The sequence below is a fragment of the Mastigoproctus giganteus genome, chromosome 5, assembly GCF_048544385.1.
Source record: "Mastigoproctus giganteus isolate SK-2022 chromosome 5, ASM4854438v1, whole genome shotgun sequence".
Lineage (NCBI taxonomy): Eukaryota > Metazoa > Arthropoda > Arachnida > Uropygi > Thelyphonidae > Mastigoproctus > Mastigoproctus giganteus.
This window is the reverse complement of record NC_143579.1, coordinates 116030128-116043494: the sequence shown is the minus strand read 5'-3', so window position 1 is coordinate 116043494 and position 13367 is coordinate 116030128. Positions and strand designations below refer to the sequence as shown.

At 37.3% G+C, this 13367-nt stretch overlaps 1 protein-coding gene across 5 annotated transcripts in view; it reads left to right on the top strand.

Annotated features, from left to right (window-relative positions):
• LOC150085655 (catenin alpha-like) overlaps positions 1–13367 on the top strand; it is a 499984-nt gene that overhangs the window by 485020 nt on the left and 1597 nt on the right. The window lies entirely within an intron of this gene.

The following is a 13367-nucleotide window of genomic DNA, read 5'->3' as shown; positions in this document are numbered from 1 at the left end:
GTCTATGAATGTTCCCCCACCTTGTCACTTAGCAGGGCCTCGATTAACGCGATTAATTTGTCCCGCGAGCGCATTGCACAAAATGGAAATGCGTTGATCGAATATAATAACCAATAGGAAAAATTATAATTGGTCCTTGACCTTCTGGAATGCCCATAAAGAATTTTAAAAATACCTTTTAAATAACTTTTTAACTGTATATAATGTAAAAGATAATGAAAATAATTATGGAATTAAATGTTTATTGCATAAAACAGCGGTTCTTAAACTGTGCGTCGTGGAATATTTTAAATTTTCAAGGGAAACAGCAATAATCGACATCTGTCGGACACCGCGCGAACTACTAGCTCGAGATAGTTCACAGTTTCAGCATTTCTTATTAAGTTGTTTGGACCTAACTACTAAACGAAACTGTTAGGTATTTCTTTTGGTCTTTTTTTTTTTTTTTTTTTTTTTTTTTGTTTATGTGAACCCCAAACACGAGAGGTATTAGAACCTATAGTACTTAGTACCGTGCTTGGGTTGGAGGTTGAGAAGACGAAAGAAGATATTTGTTGACATTGGACTTGAACTTCTGTAGATTGTAATTTTCAGGAAATACGTATGAAGGAAGGTTGTTCTAGAAAACGGCAGTTGAATGAATAAATGAGGAAGATGAAAAGTTGGTTCTGTGGGTTTGAAGTTGGACAGTAAATGGATGTTGGCTGGTGGCGGCACGTGTTCGGACTGTTTTGAAAGAGAGAGCGGGAATTACAGAAGCCAATTCAGAAGAGCAGTGCCCATGGAAGTATCTGTAGAAGAGGTATGCAGCAGAAACAGTATGTCTATGAGAAAGCGAGTGGAGAGACTCTGTTAGAGATGAATCATTAATTAACCTAACTGCCCTCTTCTAAATGGAATCAAGAAGCCTGAGAGAAGTTTTGGGGGCACCACCCCAGATGTGGGAACAGTATTCCATGACAAGGCGGATTTGCGATTTATACAGAGTGAGCAGCTGTTTGGAAGAAAAGTAACGCCGAGAGTGAAAGAGAAAACCAAGTTTTTTAGATGCAGAGGAAGCAATATTTGTTATGTGCTTGTGCCAAGAGAGATTAGAAGTCAGGGTAATCCCCAAAAGAGATATATCATTTTGCCTAGAAATCGGAGTGTCACTAAAGATAAGCATAGGAGTAGAAGAATTCTTTTTGCGAGATATAAGACAAGACTAAGTTTTAGAAGGGTTGAAATCAACTAAGTTGTCTTTGCCCCACTGGAGAATTACCTGAAGATCGGCATTTAAGGAATTGGTAGCAGATTTTCGAGAAGTTGAAGCTGATTGAACAGGACAAGGTTTCTCAAAATGGAAAGTTGAATGCAATGTGCTATCATCGGCAAAACTATGGATAGGATTTCCAGTCAATGGAAGAAGGTCATTGATATGCAAGAGGAAAAGAGTGGGGCAAAGAACTGAACCTTGGGGGACACCAGCATTAGTGGAGAAGTTAGACGACAGAGAGCCATCTACCATCACCCTCAGTGAACGATCAGAGAGAAAACTGGATAACCAATTACTAAAAACAGTTGGCAAACCATAAGATGGAAGCTTGTTTAGAAGACCTTTATGCCAAACACGATCAAAAGCCTTTGAGATGTCAAGAACAACTACTTGTGTTTCACCGAACCTTTCCATTGAATTAGTCCATAAATGGGTAACATAAGCCAAAATATCACCAGTGGATCGACACTGACGGAATCCATACTGGTGATCGTTGATCAGATGGAAGGTTTCTAGGTAGTTTAAGAGTTGGCGGTTAATTGATTTTTCCATTACTTTAGAAAGAGTAGAAGTAATTGCAATGGGACGATAATTGGATGGGAGGGATGTGTCACCCTTTTTAGGAACTGGCTGGATATGAGCAAGTTTCCAAACAGAAGGAAAAACACCTTTGGAATAAGAAAGTGAAAAAAGGCGGCAAAGAATAGGAGTAAGTTCAGGAGCACAGGTTTTGAGAACGAGTGGAGAAATACCATCAGGACCTGGAGCTTTCTTAGCATCAAGATTCATCAAAATCCTTCTGATATCCTTTTGACAGAAGACCACAGCAGGCATTGAATGGAGCGTGTTGGGAATGGTGGGAGGTGTTTTACAAAGATCATTAATACATGAGCTGGAAGAAAAATGGGATGCTAGCAGGTCAGCTTTATTCTTGGCTGAAGTGACTACAGAACCATCTGGTTTGGACAGAGGTGGGAGCAGAGATGGGCAAAAGTTGCGGCCAATAGCTTTGGCAAGAGACCAGAATGCTTGGCTACCATTAGGGCAAGAAGCAAGCTTTCTACTCTTAGCCTGTTCAAACTCTAGTTTGGACTGATTAATAACTGCTTTACAATTGTTGCGAGCTTTGGTGTAGGCAGAAAATGAAACTGAAGAATTAGAAACAAGCCAATTACGATATGCAACATTTTTCTCTTGGACAGCCTTAGCACATTTATTGGAAAACCAAGGTTTAGATAAAGGACGAGATTTTAAAGTGGAGTGTGGGATAAAGGATTCCATTCCTGCAAGAATAATTTCACTGACAAGATCTGAGCAAACGTTGACATCAGAAGTTTTGAAACAGTAATCCGACCAAGTAAAAGATGAAAAGAAGTCTCGCAGGTCATCCCATTTTGCATTCTTGTAATGCCAAACAACATGAGGTTGGGAATAGCCATGAGATAAAGGTTCCATTGGAGAAGAGACAATCACCAAGTTGTGATCTGAAGTGCCTAGAGTACCTCTCACTTCAACTGTGTATTTAGAAGGGCTGTTTGTGAGAAAAAGATCAAGCGTATTGGCTGTATGATTAGGATTGTCCGGTATTCTTGTAGGTAAATGAACAATCTGTGCTAGGTCATTAGTAATTGCAAAAGCCTCAGCATCTCGACCTGCTGGGTCGGTGTGACTAGAAAACGGAAGCCAGCTGGAGTTGTGAACATTAAAATCACCAAGGAAAATTACCTCACTGTTAGGAAAGTTGGACTGGAGAAAGTCAAGTTGCAAAGAAAGGAAGTCAAAGAGCTCCAAGTGATTAGTGGAGTTGGGAGAACGGTAGAGACAACAGATGAATTTGACACAATGAGGTAGAGAGATTTTAAGCCAGAGAAGATCAAAGAGAGCAGATTCCAAATTGCCAAGTCTCTGACAGGGAATATCAGAACAGACATATGCACAAGTTCCACCTTTGAGGCGAAAGGAATCATACAGCGAATAATTTGGACATCTGAGATGAGCAGTAGTTGAATCAACCGATAACTGAGATTCTGTCAGAAAAAGTACATGGTGTTTGGCAGATTGCAAGTGGAAATGGACATCGTTGAGATTAGAATTGAGACCACGTATATTTGTGAAATGAATTAAGAAGTCCTTGGGAGGTTTAGATCTTTTCGCAGATAAGCTTGCTCTATTAGTTTGACGATTCATGGTGTATTCAATAGTAAGAAAAAGTGTGTGGGACATGCTGTATGAAGTAATGAAATTTTTGGATATGGCATACATATGGTAAGAATATACCCAGATCCTTGACATAATGTGGCCTCGACAATGCTCCCCGCATACACACCACTCGGACTCCATCCAGTCACTATCTGGTGGAGTAGAGGTAGCAAGATTATACACTAGCTGATCCGGAAGCCTCCTGGAGAGTTACCAATAGGTTCGGTCCGGTGTACTAACTAGCGGCCGGCCTGCGAACACCGTTTTAGAGCTGTACCCTCAATGTAAGGAATATTGGATCTCCCACGACGTTCATCATAACCTCAAAAGTCATCAATCATTCTGCATGATGGAAGAGATAGGGAAGGGTTGACCGGAACTTAGCTCTAGAGACTAAACATGGGTTCCACCACTTCAAGCCTCCAATAAGCAAAGTGGTGGTATTTCACCGGTTGATGAGAGTCATCTACCACCTAGTACTGCCTGCTAACATAGAGGGGCGGCGTTCCTCCATGTGGTGTGGGCGCCACACCTCGACCCCTGCTTACGTTGGTTCACACCTGGGTGGTCGCCCACCATGTACTTGTGCATGGAGGTTATACCCAGGATTACTAACAGTCCCACCATCGTGAAGGTGCAAGCAAAGGATTTGGCTGTCGCAGATCGTCCGGACTTCGCCAAAATTGGGTCCACTTGAGTTAAGTGTCATCCGAATATCAGTTCCATCAGCGTTTTAGACTCCCAGGTAGCAAGTACAGCTTGTCTGGCATATCTGAGAGAATGTCAATGACAACCTCAAGGTCTGGGTGTGCCTTGAAAGAATTACTGAGACATTAAAGGCGCCGTGAACCGAGAAACTTTTGGAACCTCTGACATCACAGTGCAGAAATTACTGTTTCGGAAATATTTGAACAATGTTGACTTTCTCTTTTCATCAATCAATTTCTGATAGCCGACAGCGATCATCTCTGGGCCCTGGCGAAATAAATATCGCAGAGAACATCAAACCTTTTGTTTGAGGTTCTATGCGATACGAAAGATTTCATCTAATTCTTTTACCGTTATCTCCTTCGTGGCAACATTTTCATCTGGCTCATTTAAAAATTTGAATTTTTAAATGCAAGTCTGCATTGACTTTATTAGCAGGAGACAAACACGTCTTCTTCCGATGGTTGATGGAACACACCGAGGTGGCCAGCAGGCAAACGTTTGTTTATTGACCGTACGACTCCCGGTAAGCTTAACGCGGCGATTCAAATCTGTTTCAACTATCGCATAAAAAAAAATCATGTTAACTGGAAATTTGCATCGTGTAAAGTGAAAAGTGGTATCATTTTTCAAATAGCGTTAACTGAATATCGTGTTAATCGAACTCGCATTATGCGAGGACTAGCTGTATTCATTTTTGTGTTTGTTATAACAGTTTATGTGAAGTGTGTTTTATGATAGGGGATGAGAAAGATATTTTGTTAATTATTAGACAAATTGCAATTGAATTTTGTGTAGTAAAGTTAGGCAAACGTGGTCAGAATACGTTTGAGATGATTCAAGAAGCCTTGGGCAGAACGGCCATATTTAAATGGTCGAAGCATTTTAAGGATGGGAAAAAAAAAGCGTACAAGATGAACAAAGAAGCGGGCATCTGTCAACCTCATTGAACGATGAAAACATTGAGGAGGCCAAAGCGTTATTGAAAGAAAATAGACGTTTGTCGGTTCGTGATCTGGCAATTCAGTTCGAATGTTGGTGTAGCAAAATGTTGCGAAATTGTAAAGACACACTTTAACATGTCACATGTTTGCACAAGATGGGTATCGCACAATCTTACCGCAGAACAAAAAGAATGCTGTGTTGAACTTTGTCAAGCCTTTATTGACAAGGTGGAAGAAGAGCCTGACTTTTTGAATGAAATAATCAAGTGTGACGAGTCCTGAATTAAACATTTTGACCCCAAGTCCAAACAGCAGTCAATCATGTGGAAACACCACGATTCACCGCCTCCAAAAAACTTGAGTTTTTTTTGGTTCATCAAAAAAATTTATGTTAATTTTGTTTTTTGATGCCTGCTGAATAATACTGCAGCACTGAGTTCCTGAGAAACAAACTATAAATGGAGAATATTATGCTAACACGTTGCGAGTTCACCTCAAAGGAGCACTTAGCGAAAAAAGACCGGAACTGCTTAATCGAGAATGGTTTCTTCTTCGAGATAACGCTAGTCCATGTGTTGCACAACCAGCAATACAAACTTTAGCTAAAATTAGTGATCAACCACTAGACCACCTCCCGTACAGCCCAGGCCTCGCACTGTGCGATATCTCAGCTTTCCCAGGCCTCAAAAAAGAGTTGAGAGGGAAAAACTTTAACATAAGAAGAAGTTCCAGAGGTTCACATCCAGTGAATATGGGCTTGGCAAACCCAGGGTCCCCGAGCTGGATATTGTCATTCTTCTCTTTCTTGATGATTCCTCTCTCTCTGAGGAGTAACTTAGGAAATTTTTTTGGCTGGTGCAGCATAAGTCTCAGGCTTCCTTGCATCATATGGCTAATAATAATAAAGTTAAATCTGCCACATCCATTATTCTGCAACGCCTTTCAGAAAATGGGCTGCAACACATGTTTCAGATGCCAGTGAACCACTGTAAAAGGTGTATAGAATGTGAAGGATGCTATTTCAAAAAGGAGACCATACCAACCTCCCAAGTGAACTCAGACTCAGAGCAATGATCTATTTTCAGAACAGCCCTCGTAATTTGTATATAATTGTCTTCTCCCATATCTGTTATTCTGCCAGTAAGCAAATAAATTGTTGATGAAATTATTACCTTTTTTTGTTGATGAAATTATTACTTTTTTTTTTTTTCTCACAATATGGCTTTTTGGCTAATTTTTGGGTCCTGTGGTTACTGACAAGTACTAATCAGAAACATATATGCTGCTAATTATTATTTGGATCTATTGAATGTGTCACTCAGTGCAATGTATCCTTTTACTATTAAATTGGATAATTTAATTAGCTTTTTTATTACTCTTTAATTTTAGATCATGACAATCTTGCAGTTTCCCCACTATTTAATTATCCAGCCTATTTCTTTTTGCTGGTCTTACTCATCTGTTGGCATTCTTGCTTTATACTTAACTCAAATACACATACAGCTTTTACATGCCTTATTTCTCTAATTCTTCAAATTTTCTTATATCATAGCTTGATATAATCTTGAATTCATATCTAGTTTGGTTCAATTTTTTGTTTTATTGCATGTGCATTTTAAAATAACAGTACTAACCAGAAATTTACATGCAAGTTTACAAAGAGTCCTTGTTGAGATAAATGGGGCATTACACTATTGGAAAAACGAAAGCTATCTAATTAGTTCATGGTACAAGTTAAGATATTCACAGAATAAGGAACTATAGAACGGCAGTTACAGGGAGCAATAAATAAAATAAGTCAATGGGCACAAACAAATGGCTTCCGGTTTTCCACACAGAAAACTGCATGTATACACTTCTGTAGGAAACGAAACCTACACCCAGATCCTGAACTTAAACTAGATGGATATATGATCCCAGTTGTACCAAACATAAGATTCTTAGGACTTCTCTTAGATAAAAAACTGACATTCCTTGAACATATTAAGCAACTAAGACATTCTTGCATCAAGAAGTTAAATCTACTCAAAGTTCTCTCCGCAACAACTTGGGGTGCAGATCGACAGACACTACTTAAACTTTATCGAGCAATAGTGCGTTCCAAGCTGGACTATGGAGCACCAGTTTACGACTCTGCAAGACCAAGTGCACTGAGATGGTTAGATCCCATACACCACAGTGCACTCCGTATAGCACTTGGAGCTTTTCGCACTTCACCTGTACAAAGCCTATATGCAGAAGCCCATGAACCTTCACTACAACTTAGACGACAGAACTTATTATTACACTATGCTGCAAAGATAAAATCCATCACCGACCATCCAAATAGAGAGGTTCTGTTTTCATCGTACTTGGAAAATGTATACCAAGCCCATCCACGAATAAACCGCCCTTCCAACATCCGACTAAAAGATTTACTGTTATGCCGAGAGCTTAATTATGATAGCATAGCTACCACGACTACACACATTATTCCACCATGGATCATAATTCAACCTGTGTGTGACCTGCATTTCCAATCTTGGGGGAAAACAAATCTCCCGAGAACAAACTACCAGCAACTACATGCAGCATACAAAGAAAAATATGAACATTCAACTTTCATATACACAGATGGCTCAAAAACAGAAACTTGTGTAGGAGCTGCGATTCACTCTGAAGACTGTACTCTCATCCAACAACTTCCAAAAGAATGCAGCATCTTTACAGCAGAATTACAAGCCATTTTGATGGCCGTAAACAAAATTAAACATGAACAGATAGCAGACAGCATAATTTTCACGGACTCGCTTAGCTCTGTCATTGCTTTACAGAATGCCAATACTAAAGCACACCCAGTTTTACAACAGGTACAATATACAGTATCTAAGCTATTGCAAAATAATCACAAGATCAGTTTCTGTTGGATTCCAGGCCACACAGGAATAACTGGGAATGAAAAAGCAGATAAAGCGGCAAGAGAAGCTGCTACCTCTTACTATGCATTCCGCTCAATACCATATACCGATTACAAGTCGTTAATCCACCAAAGCAGTTTAAAACAATGGCAACAACATTGGAAAGATCAAAGTAACAACAAACTTTGTGTAATTAAACAAACACTCCGACCATGGACTACCAGTTGCCGATCCAACAGACACGAAGAAGTGATCCTTGCTCGATTGCGAATTGGGCATACCCATATGACCCATTCTTACCTACTCAGAGGTGAAGACCCTCCTCAGTGCCAAAACTGTCAAGTTCCACTCACTGTACATCACTTCATGGTGAACTGTCCAAGATTTACTTCAGAACGTATAAAAGCCTTTCAAATAACCACGAACGCACAAAACAACCTAACGCTCAAAACAATTTTAGATAACCGGCCAAATATTACCGACGTTTTCTTTTTCCTTAAGTTAATCGGATACTACCAATACATATAAAAATAAATAGTATAACATTTACCAAAAAGTTACGTAATTATAAAATAAAATCTTGGCTTCCCATCTGAACAACATAATAAAAAATGTCGAAATATGAAACTCTAACCTAGATTAGGCGCATTATAGCCTAAGTTGCTCTTGCGCCAATAGCTCTCAAACAACAACAACAACAACAACACAGAATAAGTGTAGCATATTGTGTTAGAAGAAGTTTTGAATTTTTAACAAAGATGGGTGGGATCAATATCTAGAGTATATATAGAGCAGGGGTGGGCAACCTTTATAAATGCCAGGCCAAATAAAATGTCTGTGAGGTATATATATATGGACCGCAATTTTTTTTTTGGCTTTCCATGATTTTTAGGATTATTAAAATATTGTCATAAACAGTTTTGCTATTTATTGTAATATTTATACATATGCATACATACAATTAATTTTATGATTAAGAAAAGCGAAATACAAATTCAAGATAAAATTACAAAAATTGCTATATGTAGCTAGATGTGTATGTACATTTGGACCTCTCTTTAACAAACTTCCATATAGCGAACTTCTCTTGATTTCACCTTAGTCATTACATTGAAAATAGTTTCCATATAACAAAGAAAACTTTTCACGTAACAAACTGATTTCGAGAGACCCCGGGTACGCATTGTTCACACCTTGAGGCAATAGAGTCACAAATTAAGAGCTAAAAGGATTAAGAATTAATCCCTTTAGCTCTTAAAAGCTAAACAGGGAATAATTCTACGAATTAAGAGCTAAAACATTTTACAATTTAATAGTGCCTGTAAAACTCTGCGGGAGTTTTACGGGCACTACTAAAAGAAACTGGCCAACCACGGTGCGGGATAGAAAAAAAAAATGAAGGTTTTGAGAGAGGCCTTTACCCAGCAATGGGTCAGCAGGGGCTGAAAAGAAGTAGTAAAACCTATACATTCTATACACTAATGTACCGAGAAGTCGCACTGGTCAACTGCTATCTGTGTCCATGGACATTGGGTCTGATCAACTGTTTTCCACCTTAAGGAGCCTATTAAAGAATTAGGAGAGAGTGATTTTCCTTTATCCTGGAAATTTGTCTGTCGTTTTGAAGAAATGAGTCATCTACACCTTCACTAAATTTCGCCCATCTCTGTTTACATGGTAGGCACAAGTGGTCCCTAATTTCAGTTTCGTTTCAGCCACTATGCAAGTAACCTTACAGTGTCTAAGAATAAATCCTTGAGTGTAGTGAAAAAAAATACAAGTGCTTAATAGTGTAGATTGAGGTTTTAAAAAAAAAAAAATTGTTAAATTTGGTATTCCTACCAGTAGTGTTAACCATTTTGAAAAACTGTCTTGATTTTTGAGAAATCAAGACCTAGTCGGTAGCATGTGTGAAGATGTAGATGAAGCAGTTTTTAAGTGTATGAAGTTTATACGAGACCAAATTGTGCTGATATCATTAATAAAAGAAAAGGCATCTTTTCATGGAGTACGCATCTTTTCTGGGGCATAAGACATTGTGCTTCTTTGAAAGGGTCTAAAGACGGGTAACTCCTGGTGAGATCGGCAAAAGGGCATCCATATGAGGAAAGACTTCGAATAGGTGGGTTGCAGAGCTGTGAAACCAGGTACCTCAGAGAAGACTTTGATTAAGGTGTTTAAGGCTCTGAGAGGCATAAGCAAAATGAATAAGGATGAAATTTTCATGGTTATGAATTATTCTAGAACAAGGGGCCATAATTTCAAGTTAAAGGGGGAAATGTTTAGACTGGATTGCAGGTTTTATTTTAGCCAGCGAGTTATAAATTACTGGAATAAGTTACCTACATGGGTGATAGAGGCTGACAGTTTGGGGAAATTCAAAGGTCAGCTGGTTAATTACCTATGGTAGGTCTATTTCCTTTTCTCATTATTATTTTATTATAATTTTTTTTGGCTGGTGCAACATAAGCCATAGGCTTCCTTGCACCACGTGACCATTGCTAATACTAATACTAAAATTACTAATAAAACATTCCAAGGCTGGCCAAATTTAAAGAGCGCCATGTCTTACTTGAAAAAGTTATTTCTGATTTGAAAGTGTAGTTGCAATCGAAGAAGACTATACCCATTGGAAAGGAACAATTGAAAAAAGAAAAATTTTGAACAGTGGGTTTTAAATTTTGGTAGAAATATGACGAAAGAAAACATAAAATTTGCATCGATTGTTGACAACTGCCCTGCCCACCTTCACTCAGTAATTGTGATACAACTATAAAGCTTGTTTTCTTCCCTCCCAATACTTCATCTAAACTGCAACCAATTGGCCAAGGATTTGAAAATGCATTACCAAAGGCACAAAAAATTATACTGAGAATAGAAACCAACCAACCAACCTATAGATTCTGTTATAGATTTGCAGATATGCATATCAGAGATGGCAAAAGTGAGTCAAGATGTGATGGAAACAACGATTAAGAATCATTTCGTAAAAGCAGGTTTTGCTAAACGCCAAATAACAGGGATAAGAGGGATGAACTACTCCAAGACTAGAGCAATCTTGGGCAGTTCCAAGCAAGGTTTGATCAGTGGAGAAATTGTTCTTGACAAATTTTTAGGAGTTGATAATGATGTCATAGTAGCTGAATATTCAAGTAACTCCAACAATTTGGAGTGTATTTAAAGAACTAGTGACAATATCAATGATGAGTTGGATGAAAATGAGGGCAATATCTCAAACAAGAAATGTTGCCAGCATTTGAAACTTTGCATCAAGTGGGAAGGAAAAATGTAACAGAGAATATATTTGAGTGTTTAAACAAACAAACGGTGTACAGTAGAATCCAGTGTACAACAAAAACCAAACCATATATAATGTTAGAAATTGTGTTCATTCCCACTTATTTCTGATTTATTTCCCATCTTTTACTATATTTATTAATTTACAGTATTTTTCACTGTTGAAAAGGTCATATTTCTTTATAATGAAATTTCTGTTTAACAAATTTTTTCAAGGGACCGATCGATTTTGTTATATAGAGGTCAGACTGTATATGTAATATTTAAGAGATACTGTTTATTTTTATCAGTGAATCAATATTTGTTGTAGCAATGTGCAGAGTATTTTCTAAATTTACATCAGAAATTTCATTAATTCAAAATGTATAATAAATGGCAGCCCGTTTATTATATATGAAAACAATTGCGGGCCAGATTATGCACATTCACGGGCTGAAGGTTGCCCACCCCTGAAAAAGTTTACAGAATAAAACTAAGTTATTTTAATTATGCATTGATGAAAGACTGTATATTTAAGGCATTTAGTTCTGTATTGAATTTCACAAGCACAATGCTAAATTTTAAGGTGCCTCTGTAGCCAGGTGGGCAGGAGCAGCAGTGCATAGCACACGCTTCTTGATTAGACCAGGGTTCGAGCCCGTGAGCCACCAAATACAGAGGATGCGGAAAGGTCAGGGAATGACCACCGCATATCCCCGGAGCAATATGGCTTTAGTTGCTAATGCTCCTAAAAGCCAAATAACAACAATGCTAAATTTATAAAAAGGTAAGCCTTTCTCTTATCCCTGTATTACAAATCATCAATCATGCTCTTTAAATGAATAATGCATAGCATGTTACAATGTATATGTACATAACACATATGCAATGTGCATACAATAATTATAATAAAACATGTGCTAATATTTTTAAAGTTATGTTAACTTGTTTATTACTCAATCATGGAATAGAATATTAAGCTGAGAATTATTTAAATAGAATAGAATTATTTAATTACAAATTAAATATTTGTAATTAAATAATAAATTAAGCTTATGATTTAATATTAAGAATGAAATGCGGGATATAATTGAGAGATTTCTACACTCTCAAATTTACTGCTCATTTTGCCCAGCTTAAGAGACCATTCCCCAAATTTAATCTCCCATTAGACTTTCTGAGCATCCTTGCCACTGCAAGATTGCCATCTTTGGAATGCAAGGGTAGATAGTTGTGGCTACTTTTATTTGTTTTAGAATTTTTTAGTTTACGATCACAGAAATCATCAGAACACTTCACCTCTCACCTGAACGCAACAGTTATTCTAACAGAACATGTTTGTTAATTCACTCTAGTGCCTTTCTCTATGCTGGGAATTTGAACTTGCTATTTGAGCCATGAGTTAAAAGATTTGCAATATTTTTAGTAAGAATGATTTTAAAAATAGCTTTTTTTTTTTTTTTTTAGTTAATGTTGTCCATTTTAATTTCTTGGGCTTATAGCATAATTACAAATAATTAGCAATATTTTTGGCACTTTCCCACAAAAACTAATTCAGTTTTCGAGTTTCATGCAAAACACACAGAAAATTAAATTACGTAGAAAGGGGATGTATAGATATATTCTCTTGTTACAGTGAAACTGAAGGTACATTCACAGTCTGCCTTATTTCTGGATTGTGAAGGCCTCTTCAGTACCACAGTAAAAAGAGAATACAGTATAATGTCCCTTCTATCAAACATGTGTCAAACTCTTTTTCAGAATTAATAAAATTGTGTGTGTTATTCCTGCTGCTGCCATTTTAACTAATAGTGCTTTGTGATTATATGATGCAAAAACAAAGACAAACATTTTCATAAGAAAAGATAAATTTTTATTTTACAAAGGTGAAATATGTTTTCCCAGCTTATTTTATCTTTAATTCTAAGTGACATTTAGCTTGGTTAGTTTATGAAAAAGTTAATATAATCATGTAGTATTTATTTTGTTTACTGATATTTTATACTTCAAAAACTTGAATAATAAAAAAAAAAAAAAAACATTCTTTCTTAATTTCTCTCAATGAATTTAACACTTTTTCACACCAAA